Source organism: Chiloscyllium punctatum, chromosome 16 (genome assembly GCF_047496795.1).
Source record: "Chiloscyllium punctatum isolate Juve2018m chromosome 16, sChiPun1.3, whole genome shotgun sequence".
Classification (NCBI taxonomy): domain Eukaryota; kingdom Metazoa; phylum Chordata; class Chondrichthyes; order Orectolobiformes; family Hemiscylliidae; genus Chiloscyllium; species Chiloscyllium punctatum.
Window position 1 is genome coordinate 63,854,912 of NC_092754.1, and position 18,225 is coordinate 63,873,136.

Below are 18,225 nucleotides of genomic sequence, written 5' to 3' on the forward strand. Positions count from 1 at the left end.
GTCTTCCATGATGTTTGACTGGAATATTTAAGCATTCTAAACTGTATGCAGACACCTTGTAAACTTTACCTTATAAATGGCATTATTCCTTAAATGCTGCTTCAGACCAAAGTTAATAATTCGTCCTTCTGACCACACAACATCAAATCCGAAATAACCTGCTCTCTAGTTTACTTGACAACATACTCTTCAACCCAAATCATATACACTTATGGAACGTATTTTTTCACAGCTTCAGCAGTCACTTAGTTAACGCTGTTAACCATTCAATAAGACTGCGGTATCCACAATACTTGTCTATCTCATTTCCAGAGCATGTGATGCTCCGATTTTCTGCGATTGTTTTGGGTTCGATATATAACACACCAATATTTGCTTCTTCTTGCTATCTGTAAATTCTACCTAAACTGATTCTGTGGAAGCTGAGGGACAGGTCTGTGTCGTTATTAGTGGTAGACCTGGTCAAGACATTCAGGGAGGCTGACCTCGACGCTGAGATGATCTGGAGAAATATCCCACAATACTGGACAAGCAACAATATCCTCCTCTCTCTGTTAGGATAAGACTTACCATATACTCTCTGCTCCCTCAAACTCGCTGTATATCTGTTATAGCACCTAACCCAGAACAAGGTTCACGCTCTGTCACCAAATAAGGCTCAGGCATTACCACTCTCAGTATTGAATTCAGCAACTAATAATACTATATGGATTCAAAACTGTAGACTGACTCATTCCAGACACCTCAAAACTCCCTCCACCTATACCAGCACAAACAGCATAGAACATAGAACAATACAGCACAGAACAGGCCCTTCGGCCCACGATGTTGTGCCGAACTTCTAACCTAGATTAAGCACCCATCCATGTACCCATCCAAATGCCGCTTAAATGTCACCAATGATTCTGACTCTACCACTCCCACGGGCAGCGCATTCCATGCCCCCACCACTCTCTGGGTAAAGAACCCACCCCTGACATCTCCCCTATACCTTCCACCCTTCACCTTAAATTTATGTCCCCTTGTAACACTCTGTTGTACCCGGGGAAATGTTTCTGACTGTCTACTCTATCTATTCCCCTGATCATCTTATAAACCTCTATCAAGTCACTCCTCATCCTTCGCCGTTCCGACAAGAAAAGGCCGAGAACTCTCAACCTATTCTCATACGACCTATTCTCCATTCCAGGCAACATCCTGGTAAATCTCCTCTGCACCCTCTCCAAAGCTTCCACATCCTTCCTAAAGTGAGGCGACCAGAACTGCACACAGTACTCCAACTGTGGCCTCACCAAAGTCCTGTACAGCTGCAACATCACTTCACGACTCTTGAATTCAATCCCTCTGCTAATGAACGATACTACTCCATGGGCCTTCTTACAAACTCTATCCACCTGAATGGCAACTTTCAAAGATCTATGTGCATAGACCCCAAGATCCCTCTGTTCCTCCACCTGACTAAAAACCCTACCATTAACCCTGTATTCCGCATTCTTATTTGTTCTTCTAAAATGAAAAGGTTTGAATGAATAAATTGGGGAAAGTCCGTCTTTCCAGGGAATCAATAACTTTAGTTAGAGCTTGAAAACCATTAGTGAATGATGAAGAAAAGTTTGGATGAGAGTTCCTTCCACTCAATAGAGTTATTTAAATCGTGAACGACTTTCCAGAAATAAAACGTAGAAGCTGACTTCAAAGTGTTTTAAAAGATACACGAACAAACGTACAAGGAGGGAATTTACCATTGAGTGAAAGTCAGTGTGGTTGCGTAACAATTTCGAATTTGTTGACTTCAGACACAAAGATATTTCATGAACACGTACAACTGAATAAGACTGAGTATAGCAAGTTCGTGGATTGGTAAGGTGTGGCGAATTATTCAAGATGAATCTCTGTAAATGGAGCTGATGTCGTAAAATAACTGCAGACAGAAGTTATATCCTAATGAGTAGGAATTGAATCGTAACTTGGAGACGCAAAACCTACTTTAAAGATTTGACCACATTCACATGATGTTATGTACATTTCGTACATTCTGAACTCCACCCAAGAAATCCACCAAGAAGACTCTGTCCTTTTGTATTGTTAACCCTCGGTACTTCTCTGCAGCACGTCATTGAAGATAAAATATGCTCAGACCAAAATTCAGTTCAATACAATATTCAAACGGTCCTATGTGATTTCTGTTTTTATTATTGCAACAACCTTTGTGAATTTGCAACAAACCGTGCAACATGAAACCAGTTCAACATCTATTTTCCCGGAATTTAACGTAGTGCACATGGGAAATCACCTTCGGCTCTCTCTCCACATATGTCTCTTCACGTTTTAGATACTTGCAGTATGTTTGTTGATCAAAAAGTCATTACCCAGAAAAGGTCGCTTCTCAATCTACAAACACGGGTATTTTCCCATAAACTTGGCTTTGCTCAATATCAACTTCTGTCTGTATCCCTCAACCCGACGATAAATTGAAGCTGCTCCATGTGAGACTCAAACTGAAAACTTCGGCACAGCACACCCCACTATACTGAAACAGAGATACCGTGCACTGGTCACCTTCAGCACATGAGCAACACATTAATGCTTAACTCCACATTCCTGGTTTTACCTTAACGTCTGATTCCATGGCTAGTAACGGGGATTATATGATCATTTTCAGTAGTTCTGTCCCCGCGTGAGGAACGTGGTGAGGTACTCATTGTAATATGCATAGATTGATGAAATGTACAATTTCATCTTTTGCCTTCACTAACCCATGAGCTTTCTATTTTGTTTTGCATCTGTAGAAATCTTAAAATCTTCATCTTGAACAGACTAAATGACAGGTCTCCATTGTGTCTCTGGCATCAAATTTCAAAATGTAAACCCCCTCTGAATTCTTCCACCTGAGTCCGCTGTTTGGGAAGTGTTCCTGTGGTGGGAAATGCACTTCCCCGTGTGTCACCTGCTGCTCCCCGCATGCGCACTGGCACTGCACTCATTTTCCTTCTGACACTTGCTCACTGTGTTGCTATGATCATACAGTGACTTGGTGTCGCACAGTGCAGGAAAATGATACAGATCAAGGTTTATGCATTGTTGCCTTCAATTGTCAGTTTATCCTTATTTTGGATTTTGAAATTGTCTGTTCTGTACACAAGTGCGTGTCAAAAACATCTGAGCGGAAGTTAGGTGTTCCGAATAATGACATTGAGCACTATGCACTCTCCTCCAGTCTGGAAAACAATTCCTCACAGGCAATTTAATAGACAATTCACAGCAGGTGCAGGAGTAGGCCATTCTGCCCTTCGAGCCAGCACCACCATTCATTATGATCATGGCCTGAACATCCTCAATCTGTATCCTGTTCCTGCCTTATCCCCATAACCCTTGATTCCACTATCCTTAAGAGCTCTGTTCAACTCTTTATTGAAAGAACACCTCCTGCTGTCTCGGGTTCTTCATTCCGTTGAATTCAAATCTTCACAGAATTCAACAGACCTTGTGACATATTCATTTCCTCATTTTTGTTCAGATCACTGTGTGCATTGTCTGACAGTGGGAGTGCACTTGCCCCACAACCCAGGGTCAGACCATAGTCTTGGAACCGTACTATGTTATTTATCATTTTCCCAACACCAAGGAGAAATATCTACTGCTCTGCATAATTTACCCAATTCAATTATTCATAAGGTCAGAGCTTTTCGTGCATCGGTGACGAGGTGGCCGAGAGGTTAAGGCGATGGACTGCTAATCCATTATGCTCTGCACGCGTGGGTTCGAATCCCATTCTCGTCGCTATCATCAACGGTATTCAATGGTGCTGTTTTCAGATGATCACAGCTGTCGTATTGGAACGCTAATGGTCAGTTTATATGCATTTACGCTACTCCAAAATTTCCAAGAATGGTTTCAGCCTGTTGACTAAACTGTGTTGAAATGTAGGTTGCATTGGGTTAATGAAAAGGAGCGCGGTTTCCTTTTGCAAATCAAGTTGCTGTGAACGTTTTTTCGTATGAAAGACATCCAGGAAAATCAAATAACGAGAGCTGCGAAGTGCATGTTTATGCAAAGGAATTCTTAATGAACGTTTTGTCAGATGAAATCTGAAGGAGATTGAGAAGAAGTAATTCATCCTGGTGAGAAGAGCACAGCGAGACAGCACAAAATGATGGCGATACTTCAAAGGGGCAGGGCGTGGGTGTAGGGGCACTGAGGACTGGCTGTAAATGCACAGTGGAAAATTGCCAATGTTGGTGCCATGCATGGGCACGGAAAGACTGACACATTGGTCTCGCCCTCGCCCCTTGCTCTCGCCATTGATGAATGCTGGACATAAGGCACAGATAAACACAAGATGTGGGAAGCAAGCTCCCTCTCATTATGCACACACTGGATGCATCACATTGAACTATGAACAACTGGAGAAATCAGCATGTTACCTTTAGGGAGTGAAACTAAACAGTGGATCAATAACCGCAGATTCATGCAACATAAACATGAAAAATAATTTATAATGTAGGGTGAAGGTTTGCTTGCTCAGCTGTAGCTTTGATATCCAGCAAATACGGTCAGGTCACTAACGTAATCTAAAGGTGAAAATTAATGGGAATATGCGATGTTATGATTAGGATGGAGTTTACTTCAAATTTTGGTGAAAACGTAGCAAAGTCAGTTGCAATTTCCAAGATCAGCAGTGACCTCATTGATTGGCTGATCAGATTGTGAATGGTCGTTTTTTTTAGGACAATTTGAAGTGAATCAATGATGGTGATTATCTTTGTTCTTTGTTCACCTTGTGACTATTACTGCTATTGCTCATGTCCTTGTTAACACCACAGCTCTGCAGCGTGTAAAACCTCAGCTGTGCATCTGGCCAGTGGCACAACCATTCGTATAGCTGGCTACGCATCAGGTGGTTGTAAGTTCAACTTTTACTTTGCGCAAGCGCATTATGGTGATTCATCACACTTCCAACCTAATCATTTTTGTAATGCTGAAGTAGATAATATTTGAAATTTTCATCTTCACGAGCGAAAATTCTTTCACTGTCTTCGATCAGTTAAACATTACCAAGATTTATCAGAGTAAAAATCACACAGCACCAGATTGTATTGAACAAACGTATTTGGAAGCACCAGTGTTCCATGGACTGTTTCTTCATCAGGTGTTTGTCAACTGTTGGAATCGAAAATGGCTTTGTCTGATTATTAAATGTATCCACCCCAGTCCAACACCAACACCTCCAAGTCATGGGTACCGTCGACACCACGAACGGTCGGTTAAAGTCCAGATGATCTTCCAAAAGATTGCGCATATTGACACAAACACCAAGTTTCTGCAGAAAAACACCCACCTGATGAAAGAGCGGCTCTCCAACAGCTAGTGCTTCCAAATAAACCTGCTGGACTCTGCCCTGATATTGTGTAATTTTTAACTTTGTCTACTCAACTCAAACACTGGCACTTCCATATCATAGACAACATCAGCATGTCCCACCATTGTCAGAGAAGGCAATTCTGGAAGAGCCTAATACATTGCACTTGGGTACGTTTCGTTTTCAGAAACCAACGCACTCAATCGCTGCAGCTCCGGTGGATGAAAAGGCAGAAAAGAAATAGCTGAGACTCGGTTTTGACAATATTTTGAAACTTTTTGGGAAGTGGAATCAGAGGAGAATGAAGGATTAACGGTCCGACTGTGCAGAGAGAGGGAAGGCACTATTCCCTTCTTTGATGAGCTGGAGTATTGACTGATCTAAGGCATGAAACAGATTCCTGGTAGAGCTGCGCTCTCTGCATCAGGAACAAGAAGTCCTGATTTCCTGAACGGGAATGAAACCCAGGGAGAGCACAGAATACTAACCACTAGACCACCAGGGATGAGGGCAGAAGCCGTTGCACCGTTTCTTCATAACACAGTTTTTGGAATTATGTCACTGCAGATATGTTTCCCCTCAAAAATGATTGAATTATCGCGTGTTTACAGCACAGATCTGGGTCCCTTCATCTCGTTTCCCAACACTTGGTCTGTAACCTTGTATGCTCTTACATTTCACGTGAGGGCTAATTTCTCTGGAACGTTTTAATCTCGTAAAACACAATAAGTGGGATTAAAGTTTGAGATGAGAACTGAACCCCATTTTTAACCATAGACTGAAGCACGCAGACACAGTTCCCCAAGTGTGTCACAGGCCTCGGGAGAAAACAAGCAGAATATTAGATTTCACCGACTTGTCTGATATTATCCCATTTCAGAGTTCAACACCAATGTCTGGTTACAGCAAAGAAAGGAAGCATTCAGCCCCTCCCGTCCCAGGGTTCCTTGCCCATTGTTTCCCCATTACTCTGTAGTTTATACTGCCTCACCTCGTTCTTGCTGCCAAACTTGATCACTGCTCACGCCCGCTATTTCCTGTCCTGCCAAACGGTTTGCCTCAAGTTCTTGGAATGAAAAACAGGAATCGCCTATTTCAAGCACTTTTCTAGTTTACAAGGACTGTGTTATCACCACTGAGCAAGCAAAGTGCCAGCTCAGAGATAAGGTCTCATCCTTTCGAAACTGAAATGCAAAGATGATTGGATATCCTCAGTGTTGTAAACCAACCAACAAGACCAGAATCGGGCCGAGGAGATCACGCACTGAAGGATGGGAGAATAGAATGGCGAATTTCTTGGTGTCCAGGGTGATTTTCACAGAAATCTTCCCTGGTAGTATAGTGATGAGGATTCAGTGATTTCACTGTCATGGCTTGTTAAAGGTTAACGTTTACAGTAATCAATATAAAATACAGCCTGATATTTCGAAGCAGAATGATGTGCAGCAGACAGAATCGTTTCCCTGCATGACGTAATAAGAGAGCTCAGAAGAGCCAGGAGGAGACATTAGAAGTTGTTGGCGGATAGGATCAGGGTTAACCATAAGGCTTTCCATAGGTATGTCAGGAATAAAAGAATGACGAGAGTTAAATTAGGGCCAATCAAGAATAATAGTGGGAAGTTGTGTGTGGAGTCAGAGGAGACATGGGCAACACTAAATAAATGTTTTTCGACAGTGTTCAGGATATGAAATGAAAATGTTGGCGAGGAAGATATAAAGATACTTGCATCTAGACTCGAAGAGATTGAGGTTCACAAGGAAGAGGTATTAGAAATACTGTAGTGTGTGAAAATAGACATGTCCTCTGGGCCAGATGGGATCTATCCTAGGATCTTCTGGGAAGCAAAGGAAGAGATTGCCGAGCCTGTGCCATTGATCTAGAAATCATCATTATCTACAGGAATAGTGCCTGAGGACTGGAGGATTGCAAATGTGGTTCCCTTGTTCAAGAAGGGTAGTAGAGACAACCCTGGTAATTACAGACCAGTGAGTCTCACTTCAGTTGTTGGTAAAGCGTTGGAAAAGATTATCAGGGATAGGATTTATAATCATCTCGAAAAGAATAATCTTGTCAGGGACAGGCAGCATGGTTTTGTAAAGAGTACGTCGTGCCTAACGAATCTTATGAGTTTTTTGACAAAGTGACCAAACAGGTAGATGAGAGTAAGCAGGTTGATGTTCTGTGTATGGATTTCAGCAAGGTGTTTGATAAGATTCCCACAGTAGGCTATTATACAAAATGCGGAGGAGTGGGATTGTGGGAGACATAGCAGTTTGAATCAGTAATTGGCTCGCTCAAAGAAAACAGAGGGTTGTAGTTGATGCAACATGTTCATCTTGGTGTCCAGTTACTAGCGGCATTCCACAAGGGTCGATGTTGGGTCCACTGCTATTCGTCATTTTTATAAATGTCCTGGATGAGGGCTTAGACAGGTGGGTTAGTAAATTTGCGGACAACACTATGGTCGGTGGTGTTGTGGATAGTGACGAAGGATGTAGTCGGTTGCAGAGGGACATAGATAGGATGCAGAGCTGGCTCAGAGGTGGCAAATGGAGTTTAATGTGGACAAGTGTGAGGTGATACACTTTGGACGGAGTAATCGGAATGCAAAGTACTGGGATAATGGTAAGATTCTTGGGAGTGCAGATGAGCAGAGAGATCTCGGTGTCCATGTGCACAGATCCCTGAAAGTTGCCACCCAGATTGACAGGGTTGTTAAGAAGGAAAACAGTGTTTTGGCCATAATTAATACAGGAATTGAGTTCTGGAATCAGAAGGTTATGCTGCAGCTGTACAAAGATCTGGTACGGCTACATTTGAAGTATTGTCAACGTTTCTGGTCACCGCATTATAAGAAGGATTTTGACGCTTTGGAAAGGGTGCAGAGGGGATTTTCTAGCATGTTGCCTGGTGTAGAAGGAATGTATTATGAGGAAAGACTGAGGGCCTTGAGGCTGTCCTCGTTGGACAGAAGACTGAGAGGTGACTTAATAGAGACATACAAGATAACCAGAGGTTTAGATAGGGTTGACAGGGAGATTCGTTTTCCAAGTATGGGGACGGCAAACACGAGGGTCACAACTTTAAAGTGAGGGGAGATAGGTACAAGACAGATGTCAGAGGTAGTTTCTTTACTCAGAGAGTAGTTAGGGCATGGAATGCTTTTCCTGTAACGGTGGTAGTTTCGCCAAGATTAAGTGCATTTAAGTCGTCATTGGAGAGGCATATGGACGTACATGGAATAGTGTAGATGGAATGGGCTTCAGATTAGTATGACAGGGTTGCGCAACATCGATGGCCGAAGGGCCTGTACTGCGCTGCAATGTTCTATGTTCTATATGCTTCAGTTCCACATCAGCAATGTCATTTGCAATTGCCTGAAGTTCAATCAGTTTAAAACAAGAACGGAGGGGGCGTCAGGAAAACGGAAGGGGAATAGTGGTTTGTGAGAGTTAACTACATGCCTCGTGGAGCCAGGTTCAATGTAGACACTGAATATCGGTTTTCCTGTTTATCTTGGTATACTGATCACGACGGATCAATGACCCAATATTGCCTGCCCTTTGTATGTGGTTCTTTGTACATTTCACCTCGGTTCAGTGCTCCGGGGGACCACACTTTTTTAAATTTGGCACATTTCACTCAGGTCAGTTATGCAGCTTCATATTTAGGCCAACAATTTTAGGAACAGATAGACACCATTCAGACCATCAAATCTACTCTTCATTTGAATGGTTTCATATCTGATCTGATAACCTTGAATGGCACATTCTTGCCTTTCGCCATAACGCTTCATGTCTTTGCTGTTTGAAGATCTGCCGATCTCAGCCTCATTACACCTAATGACACTTCCTCAACAGCCTTCTGCTACAAGAAAGTCCACTGATACGGAACTGTCTGAGAGAATAAATGCTTCTTCGTCTCTATTTTAATTGTGAGATCCGCATTCTAATACAAAGTTAAAAATCGCACAACATCAGGTCATAGTCCAACAGGTTTAATGGAAGCAATAGCATTTGGAGAGCAACTCCTTCATCAGGTGGCTGTGGAGTACACAGTGGTAAGGTACAGAATTTATGGCGAAAGGTTACAGTGTAATGTCACTGAAATTATACATTGGAAAAATACCTTGATTGCTTGTTAAGTCTTCCATCTGTTAGAATGTCTATGTAAGGTTCATTTCTTTCTTATGTAAATCGAAAAACTTTCTTTTAACACTTACATTCTCAGGTTGTCTTAACCAATTCGTGTCAGCACAGATAATATGTTGAAGGTGTTAGTCCCTGTGTACTGCGTCCATGCCATAATGTTTAGACTGACGCTAATCTAAAAAAACACAACATGCTGCAGACAAGGATGCCTTAAGACATGGTACATTGGTGAAGCCGAGCAGAGGCTACAACAACGGAATGGGCGCTCTGCATCAATCAACAGACAGGTGTAACCCTTCCCAGTTGGAGAGCACTTCAGTGATCCAGGACATTTGACCTCGGATCTTCGGGTGACAACCCTCAAAGGCGGTCTTCGGAACAGGCACCAGCTAAAAGTACCCCCCCACAGAGACTGATAGCTAAATTCGGTACCCATGGTCATTGGGTTCATGTCACAGTACAGGTGATCCCATTGCCCTATCTACAAACAGAGACCCTCCTACACACACACACACACACACACACACACACACACACACACACACACACACATCCGTCTGTGGGGTGAATTTGTACTTGCAGAGTTATATTGTACTTTGCTCAAAAACTGCATGAATCCATGTAAGTCTCTGGTAACTCATTTTTATAAATTAGAATCAGTCTAAACATTATAGAACAGACAGCAGCACAGGGGTCAGACACCAGTTGTTAAACTTCACCTGAGAATGAAACTTTAAAATAAAAAAAGCTTTGCGCTTTGCATATGAAAGAAGTGAAGCTAACATGGTCATGAAAACAGATCGGAGACTTAGCAAACAATCAAGCCATTTTTCAATGTACAATTTCAGTTACATCACACTACAAACATATGCTATAAATTCTATGTCTTACAACTGTGTACTCCACAATCACCTGATGAATGAGTAGTGGTCCGAAAGCTAGTACTTCCAATTAAACCTGTTAAACTATAACCTGGGGTTGTGTGATTTTCAAATTTGCATACCCCAGTCCAAAACCGGCATCTCCAAGTCATTCGATACGAGGTGCTCTGGTCACAGAACTAAACTTTCTGCATCCAACTTATTAAATCCTTGAAAATACCTCTATGTTTCAATAAGGATCATTTTGTAGTACTGAGTCTCAGCAGGCAAAGGCAGCTTATTTCAGCGTTTCTTCCCATTTGATTACATCTCTGATATGAAATTCTCACTGACTCTGACAGAACTGCTACCTTTGCTGTTTTGTAATGTCAGGAATTCATGTTCCATTTCAGATTTCCATAAGGAACAACAATGTTTTTCTTTTCCCTGACTGGAAATCAACATTGGGAAATAGCAGCGAGACAGCTGCATTTCAGCACGTTCGCACCAAGGACGACATATGCAATGCTTGGAACTTTTCTTGATGACTTGTTTTTGCCTATTTTGTTCAGTTGAAAAATGACAGTTATCGAGGTTTTAAAAGCATGGCGAATGGCCCTTCAGCCTATTGTATCATTATCAGTTATCAAACATCTGGCTTGGAAACACAGTTTCCAGACGTGACTCATCGCCTGGTGTGTTCTAACATTTCAAGTCTTAGTTAAATTGTTATTCAATTTCTTAAGGGCTTGAGTGGAACAACAAACATCTCTGTGAACTAACAGTTCTGAAAGACACACTCTTTCTCGGAGCAATTTGTCAGTTTTCCTCAAGATGCTGCGGAAAATGTTTCTGCGCTCACATCTGAATTGGTTTACCCTGTTTCTTCCTCAGCTTCCTCCTCCTTTCTCTTAAATGGGTTAGACTCCAGTACAGACACAAGGTGCAGGTTGCGGAAGTCACGTGTTTGCACATTCATTGACACTCTGTCTCGCCAGGAGCTGCAGAACTTCCCCACCCTGATTCAGACAGCACTGTCCTTCCTGTGACATTTCCCATGGAGAATGGAAGGACAGGCATTAATAACCCGCACTTCGGCGCGTTGCGACAGTTTTAAAATATTGACAGTGCCCCAGCCAGGAATTGAGCTCGAACTCCCGCATAACATACGGCGACACGAACCACGATACTAACAAGGACAACAGTTTCAAAGGAGACACTTCAGCCCATTGTGGTTGCATTTGTCAAAAGCAACTGCTTAACGACCCGAATGGTTTAGCCCATAGCCTGACAGGTATTGGCAGAACATATTCACATCTGCATATTCCTTCAAGTTATAAGGGTTGCTGCCTCTCTGACCCTAACAGACAGTGTGCTCCAAATTCGAACACCCTCCGCCCTATACCGCTTATCTACACATCTACTTACACCTTTCTGTCTTTCTCCTTAAATTTCTGGCCCCCTGTGATCGTCCTTCCCATCGATGAGAAACGCTTCTTTCAGTCTACCTTATCTCTACACCTCACAAACCCCTCTGCACGGTGACAAACAACCCCAGTTTGTCCTGTCTCCCTTCATGACTGAAACTCTTCAGCCTCGACACTATCCGAGTGAATCTCTCCTGCAACTCTCCCAGTGCGATCTCATCCCTGTACAATTATAGCACTGAGCCGAATGAACATATTTCCATTCTGTAACAGCATCGGGGGTAGCTCTGCAGCTTTTTTTGCCTTCCGGTCTGGAGTCACGCCAGACCAGATAAGAACGGCAGTTTCCTTCCCTCAAGGATGTCAGTGAAACAGATAGGTTTTTCAGACAACGTATTCTTAATTCTAGGCATTTATTGCATTCACATACTATCATCGTCGTGGTGTGGTGGGAATCCAACCCGTCTCCACAGAACATTACCTGGCTTTGCTGTGTTAACAACCCAGCGATAATCCCACTAGGCTATCGCAGAAAGCCCTCATGGGTGATCTTTTCCAATAGAGTCTCTTTTCCCCAGTTATTCCCTATGCCCTTTTATTGAGCCTCACGCTCCAATAATCTCTGGTCCATGTCAGTAAAAGCTGTTAAAAGAGAATTGATCTCACAGCCACGATATCCAAACGGATCGAATGATTTGATGGTGCCAATGAAGAGATTGGGGCATGGTCGCCCAGCAACAGTGAGTGCAACGGCACAGACTGGATGGTACCAACGTGCAAGTGTATGTTAGATTGTGCAATGTCTCAGTCAAATGGGACGAGGGACGGAAAAGAGAGCTAGGGAGAGTGCGAGGGAGAGACATCGTCGAGAACGTTTGTGTTTAAATCCTGATACATGAAACGCAGAAATATCAGAGAACAAAATTCGATGGCAAACAGATCATCACCTCGGAGAATATTATCTTGTAAAAACGATTAATTTCTGACCGTGTTTCACCAAAAGTAAAACTTTGAGAGAACTGACCGCCATGATGTGGATTCTAGACGAGGTCGCTGCAATCACAACGCAGAATGCGAGCTACTAAACGGTTACAGCATTCCACATAGCACGCTTGCAAACTGCAAACAGGATGGAAGCAGAGGAAATGTCAGGAAGAATGTACAATATCAAGACTTAGCGACAGGCATGTGGGAACGCAGAATGAACAGAATCTTTAAATATAGTGTCCCCAGAGACTGTGGAGATTCCATGAATGAGAGTACAGGAGAATGGGATTAATGAAACTCTCCAAACTCTTGGCAGAGTGCAGAACATTGTTGAAACGTACGCTTCAATAGCATTATATTTGAACATTGGCTACTTCATCACTTTGCCCACACAAGGCAGGACCAATTGCTGCAGGCAATCACACATAATCCGAGTTCCAGACCTGGAATCAGAAAAACTGTGTGAAGCATGCACGAAGATCCAATTGGAAACTGGCACATGTATTTCCGAGGTTGGGACAGCTCCTCGTCAAAAGCGGGGCAGAAGGAATACTTGCCCCCATTTATAATATTATGACCATAAACAGTACATGTTGCTGACACAGCCGAGTGGCGCATCTAAAGCGTGTGGAGACTTTAACTTTGGGGTCGCAAGGTTCGAAATTTCATTTTCCTGTTTGGATCAGTGGTTTTGACATTGGCATCTGCTTTTGTTCACATCAGCTCAGAATCAGCTTCTTGTTCCCAATAAATACTGCAACCTGGAGAAGGTGGTGTTGTGGTTATATAATAAACGAGTCATCCTTGGGGACTCACACATGGAACTGGTAATGTTAAAGTACGACGAATAAAACCTGGAATGGAATCCTGACCTCAGGAACAGAGAACATGCCTTTAATTTCCTGCAATCCCATTCATGCATGTTGCTTTTACAGGGGATTCTACCATCTTTACCCAATCCTGCCTACTTGTGTCTCCAGGACCTGAACAAAATAGCTGACCCTTAATCCAAGAATGAGGACCGTGTGGGAAAGCAGGCCATTCGGCCCATTCCAGTCGACACCATCCCTCTGAAGCACATCCTATCAGACCCACACTCCATACCTACTCCGTTCCCCTTCATTTCCCATGGCTGATCCCAGAAACCTGCACACCCTCAGACTGTGGGAGGAAATTCACACAAGCAAAGAGAGAATTTACAAACTGCACACAGTCACACGAGACTGGGATCCAATCCATATCTTGTGTGCAGCGAGACAGCAGCGAATCTGGAAGAACAACAAATGCTGTCCTGACCAGCAACATCCACACCCAGTGGATATATCACGAAGAATCAAAACACATTCACAACATGGACAACGGGACTTGCGTCTGCATGGACATGATTTGAACCAATCGTTCATCCTGGGTATATACAAGGACACCGATATCACAGAGAAACCAGGGCAATGCGGGATTCAATTACCTGCTGAAGTGGAAACTCGTCTACTCAGTCAAACTGGGGACAGGCTATTCAATAATCCCGTGTGTGGGAAGGGCTCAATGAGCAGATAAACCTACAGAGTAACCAGCAAGATTACATAACCCAGAAGGAGATCAATTAAACTGTCAACGCTGCTGTTAATCCCAACCAGCTGCCGGTTTCATAGCGTCAAATTCATAGACTCACGCAGCATGAAAACAGGCCTTTCACTCCTACCAGCTCAGACTGTATATAATGCCAAACTGAACGAGTCGCATCTGACGATTCTTGTATCTGCTGAGGGTTAATAATGCCCTTGTGATATTATTACTGCATTGTTAATATGAATGTCCAGACATACTTCTGTGGACACGGGTTCAAACCCTGGCATGGCAGATGCTGGAATTTTATTTAAATAAATACCTAGAGTCTAATGATGATATTGAATCAGTTGTTGTAGATCTGATTCACTAATGCCTGATAGGGAAGGAAACTGTCATACCTATCTGGTCTGGCTGGTATGTGACTCCAGATCCATAATATAGTGGTTGATTCTGAACTTCGCTCTGGGCCATAAATTATGTACTAGGCATGAATGAATAGATTTTGTTAATCCCACTGACACTTTCCAACTCATTTATCGAACCAAATATCCTGTAAATATTTTAAATGTACTTTTATTCATCACTGCCTCAGGAAGTGAATTGCACACATAAACCATCCTGTGTTAAAAAAAAGCCTCTCATGTCTTATTTTAAATCCCTCTTTTCACTTTAAACATTTGCCCTCTCGTCTTGAAGTGGCCCTCCTTGGAGAAAAGACAGTTACAGTTAACTCCAGCCGAACTCTCAATAATTTATAAATTTCTATCAGGTCGCCTTTCAAACTCCAGTGATCGAGTGAAAATATTCTCAGCCGATCCAGCCTTTCGTTATAACACAAACCTTCCCCACTCGCCATACGCTGGTATACCTGTTCTAAACCGACTCCAGCTGAATAATTTCCTTGCTCTTACTGGGCGGCAAGAACTGGACACAGTATTCCAGAAGAGGCCTCACCCAATGTTCTATTCAATTCAACATAACGTAGCAACTCCTACGCTCAAAGGACAGAGCAACGAAGGCAAGATGACATTTTTTTGAACCGTTCTGTCTCTATATGAAGCAAACAAAATGAATTATGTACTTGCATCCCTGGCCTCCGTGTTCCACAACACGATGCCACGCCCGATCATTAATCGTATAAGCCCTACTCTTATTTGATGTTGCAAAATTCAATACGTTCCATTTATCCAGATTGAACTTCATGTGACATTTTTCGGCCCAAAGACGCAATGGATTAAGATCCTTCTGGAATCTTAGATCACCTTCTTTACAGTCTCCAATTCTGCTGTCCTCTGCAAGCTTATGAACCATGGCTTCTATGAGTTCTATTGTTTTCTCATATAGGTCAACGAATTTTAATTATTTGTCGTGGCCATCATTTAGCAGTTTTCAAATCATGTAACAATTAGTCATGTAGTTAACCATGAGGAAGAAAGCCATAGACTGCAGGGAGATTGGAAACAATTGGCAAGACAATGTGCTGAAAGGAATTCAATCCAGTGAAGTGGGTGATAATGAATTTGGGAAGGAACAATGATAAAAGTGTGACTGTTAACAGTAACAAAAGAGAAATTGGAGTAGGCATTCAGAATGTTTGAAGGTGATTGGACAAGGTATCAAGTGGTCTCAATGGGTTGGAGATACTTTCTGTTCTTGACAGCAGGTGGGAATATAAGAGCAGGGAAATGATGCTGGAACTTTAGCAACGGCCTATTCAAGATCAATGGAGAGGGGAATCAGATGGACGGAAGTGCGTACTGCAGTTGCTGGAAATCAGAATGAAGACTAGAGTGGTGCTGAAGAAGCACAGCAGGTCAGGCAGCATCCGAGTTGCAGAAACAAAAAACATTTCGGGCAAACGCCCTTCATCAGGAATAAAGCTGGGAGCCTCGAGGATGGAGAGATAAACGGGAGGACTGGGTCTGGGAAGAATTTAGCTGAGAGTGCAAGAGGTGGATAGAGATGGGGTTAAAGGTGATAGGTCGGAGAAGAGGGTGGAATGGATAGGTGTAAAGGAAGATAGACAGGTGGGACAGGTCAGTAGGATGGTGCCAAAATAGAAAGTTGGAACTCGGATAAGGTGGCCGTGGGGAGATGAGGAAACTGGTGAAGACCACGTTGATGCCCTAGAGTTGAGTGTCCCGAGGTGGAAGATCTGGTGTCTCGTGGTGAGGGAATGGTGGTAGAGGAGACCCAGGAACTGCATGTCCTTGGGAGAGTCGGGGGACGTGGTAATTGATGTTTTTGGTCATGGGGAGTTGGAGTTGAATGTTGCGGGTGCCCTGGAAATGTTCTCTGAAGCGCTCTCCGAGAATGGGTCTGTTGGGGCCAATGTAGAGGAGACCGCATCGCGAGCAACAGATGCAGTAAATGACATGTGTGGAAGTGCACATGCACATTTGATGGATGTGGAAGGCTCATTGGAGCCTTGGAAGGATGTAAGAGGGAAGATGTGCGTGAAGGTTTTGCTATTCCTGTGGTGGAAGGGGAAGGTGCCGTGAGGGGAGGGTAGGTTATTGGAGGGCCTGGATTAGACAAGGTAGTCGTGGAGGAAACAGTCGTTATGAAAAGTGGATAGGGGTGGGGAGGGAAATATAAATTCCCCTGTCACTGCAGAAATTGCAAAACCTGCACCCACATCTACCTCCTCACCTCGGACCAAGGCTCTAATGGTGGCTGCCACATCCATCAAAGTTTCTCCTGCACTTCCACACATGCCATTTCTTGTATTCGGTCCTCCCGATGCGGTCTCCTCGAAGTTGGAGAGAGGAGATGTGTCCTCACACAACACTGCCGAGAATATCTCCAGGATAACCGCAAGAATCAACCCCAGTGCCCCATGGCCAAACATTTCAACTCCCCCTCCCACTCTCCCGAGGACATGCAGGTCCTGGGCCTCCTGTATCACCACTGCCTCACGACCCGATGCCTGGAGGAAGAAAGCCTTATCATCCGCCTCGGGACTCTTCAACCCCATGGCATCAATTTAGACTTCACCCGTTGCCTCATTTCCCCTCCCCTACCTTACCCCAGTTCCCACCTTCCAGCTCAACACCATCCGCCTGACTTGTCCCCCCGTGCATCTTGATTCCCACCTATCCACTCCACCTACTTCTCTGACATATCATGTTCACCCCCCGCCTGTATCCACTTACAGCACTCTCAGCTACCTTCTCCCCAGCCCCACCCCCTTCCCATTTGTCTCTCCATCCCATGTGCTCCTAGTCTTATTCCTGATGAAGGGCTTTTGCCTGAAACGTCCATTTTTCCTGCTCCTCAGATGCTGCCGGACCTGCTGTACTTCTCCAACACCACGCTAATCACGAGGGGAGTCAGTTGATTGAGAAGATTTTCAGATATTTTCTATTGTTGACCACAGACTGTGGATGATAGCAGAACTTTAGCAACCACCAGTTTAGGGAACAGCTAAAGGACTGAGCACAAGTCTGGTCACGGCATAAATCAACTTTTATCTTAAATTTGTAAGATAAAAGATGGAAGGCTGAAGTATCAACTTTGCCCATCAAGACCGTTTCACCAATGAGTTTCTCACTGATACGATTCAAAGTCAGGGTGCTATGGACCTTGGAGGGGAACTTGAAAATGGTGGCGTTTCGTTGCATCTTCCAACCTTGTTATATAGTCAGTATAGCCGTTGAGCTTTGAAGGTTGTCAAAATGCCCGAATGACTTACTCCAGTGCATCTTATAGTTGGTGCACTCTGCTGCAATTGTGCCTTAGCGGTGAAGGGAATGAATATTGCAGGTGTTGAAGAGGGTACACTCAAGTGACTGCATTGTCGTGGACGGTGTCCAGTTCCTTAAGTGTTATTGAAGTTATACCCATCTAGGTAAATGGAGAGAGTTACATTC

General features: G+C 43.5%; 1 non-coding gene across 1 annotated transcript; it reads left to right on the plus strand.

The window, feature by feature from the left end:
• The first annotated feature begins 3,698 nt into the window (after positions 1 to 3,698).
• trnas-gcu (transfer RNA serine (anticodon GCU)) lies at positions 3,699 to 3,780 on the plus strand. Its single transcript has one exon. It is a non-coding gene; the product is annotated as a tRNA-Ser (tRNA).
• The last annotated feature ends 14,445 nt before the right edge of the window (positions 3,781 to 18,225 follow it).